We start from the raw sequence: 2,697 nt of genomic DNA on the forward strand, positions 1-2,697 counted from the left end.
AGTCATAAATTCATATACGTTGTCTGTGGTTCTTTTATGTAGGTTCTAGGAAAATACCTATCAACTACAGATAGTAAATGTTTATTCATGTACATTTGGTTCCGGCTGTTTTTTTGGGTGGGGTTTAGCATTTCTGTAGTACCTGCTTAAGCAAGTTTTCATTGCAAATTGTTTCACCTTATAGCAAATTACACCAATGATGACCTCATTTTTTCACTAGTTTACTGAAAGAATCACAAGACAAAGCACAAACATTACCCAACAGAGTTGTGAAAGTTTTAAAATTAGCAGTGAAATGTGCTGAGCATGTGGAAGAAAAAATTTTTTGACTTTAACGATATCTGTCAGTGGGGCTTCGTTTATATGCTTGTAGCGATTTTGTTGGTTTGGATCTCATGAGAGCTAAACTTCATTGTGCATAAGTGAAATATATTTATATTTTTTATATGTATATTTCACAACTTTCTCCAGGAAAGTTTTGGTTTTCACATCACTTCAGCGAACCAGCTGGATTTTATCATGTGGACACAATGTACTCCCAGTTTAGCCAAAATCTGTGTCACAGTAACAAGTTATTCTGCTAAAAGGATGAATAATTTTGACATCGCAAACGATTGTTGTACTTTAGGGCTTATAGGAAAGCCATCTGCACTGGACAAAACAAGAGAGCTTTGGTAACTGGGCCAGCTTTAGATTCCCTTCAGCTCACTGGTTGTGCAACAATGTGTGACTCTATCATTATCTGAAAATCTGTTCGTGATCAGGTGCCAATCTTTACTGGCTTGTTTCACATCAAAGGGTGTGTTTGATGTGAAACAAAACTCCCAGTCGAGCCAGAAACTGGATCCCGACTGAATCACATGATGGATGTCTGTTTTGTTCTAATTTTGTGTATTTCTTTGTGTAAACGTCCTGGAAGTTGTTTGATTTTCTCTCAGCATCGTTCAGTGATTTTCTTCAAACATCTCACAGATTAATGAGAAATAATTACCAAACTATTTTTTTCCCCCACTGGCCTCTAAGTTATAAATTTACAAGTATTTCCTGGGTATTTAGAATTGACTTTTAAACTTCATTACTTGGACCAAAAATGTTGAGAGTATTTCCATAAGCCCATCTGTTTGGTGAACAGTACAATGGATGGACATTCCAATGGTATTTATACTTGCACATAATTGCTTGGACGGATTAAATAAACCTTTAGAGGTCAATAATTCATTTTCTGATATGATATAATGTCACACAAGGAATAATACAATAATAATTATGTTTTTCAGGTTTTGCCTAAAGTATGGACACAGCTATGCCTCTATGTAACTCAAGTTTTGCTTAAGTGATTTAATGTCAGATAGTTAAACAAAGTAATTTGCAATTTTGTACAATATATATAAACAAATGGTTTCAGATGCTGTTGTAATGTTTATTTCTTACTTTGTTGATTTTTGAACATTTTCCCCCAGAATGTTTTGTAAACTGTTACATTACCCAAATGTATTCTTTTAATAAATATTAAAATGAAAAAATATATATAAAAATAAAAAATCCCCTTCACTTTCTTTGCAATTTTAACTTCTTGGAAAATTCAGACGTCATTGTCAGATAAATTCTCTTTATTTATAAGTTATAACATTACTTTAATACTTTCTGAATATCAAAGTCATGTGAAGTTGCTGGTAGTTGCTGCAACTTTGACAAAACTTTTCCTGTGCTGGTTTTCAGAAAATACTCCCAGAGTTGAGTTGGTATTATTTTTATTTTAACAGCAATATATTGTTGCAGTCTACTTCAATAACAACATCTGTTATTTTTAGATTTATGCTGCAGCATCTGGAAGCAGACTTGTGACTGGTAAGAGTCCCAGATAATTAAACATTTGAACATTCACACCTTGAATAGAGTTCTTTTCCCTGATCAAAATGTGGTTCTGGTTTGCGAAAGGCACATTTAGGCAAATGTGTGCTCCTCTTTGAAAACTAGAATGATTTAAAACTTGACAGAATGGATTGTGAAAGGCAAAATTGTGGGAATGCAAGAATCTGTTTTCTGTTAGATATTCAAATTAAAATTCAGTTTTGCTTTCCCCAAACTGATGCAGAAATATATAAAACTGGTCAAAACGCTGCTTCACTCAGTAGACCTCCTTTCTGATAAGGCTGCAGAGAAAAAACCAAACATAAACCATTAATCAAGACGGGCCATAACTTGCTGAGGGGGGCAAACTAAGTTCTAACTGACATTTTAATACAACCATGAAAAACCGGTTTAATTATCCAGTCAGAACAAGTACGACGTATTTTCAAGTCAATTGAAATGCTTCTTAATATAAATGTTAAAGTAATCTGACTACTGTCTCCGTTGTATTCTGAATTTTTGTAGAACTTATTTGAGGAAAAGAGTTTATTGAATTTATCACACCTTTGAGTTGGCAGCATCCTTGCAAACAACTTAACACCATAACTTTTATCACCCTTTTAAAATCAGTTGGTTACTGTTTTTTACAGTGTTTTTTTCTCTTTCACACCGTCTATGTAAAGCCCCCCGGAAAACGTCCCAGTTAAACAAATATATATCTAGGGGTGTGAGAATCCTTGTTAAACTTAAACTCTGAGGTGTGAGAATTGTTGTTAAATGGCATTTTAACTAAAACTCTGAGGTGTGAGAATCCCTGTTAAATGGCGTTTTAACTAAAACTCTGAG

This window comes from Poecilia reticulata, linkage group LG10 (assembly GCF_000633615.1).
Source record: "Poecilia reticulata strain Guanapo linkage group LG10, Guppy_female_1.0+MT, whole genome shotgun sequence".
NCBI lineage: Eukaryota > Metazoa > Chordata > Actinopteri > Cyprinodontiformes > Poeciliidae > Poecilia > Poecilia reticulata.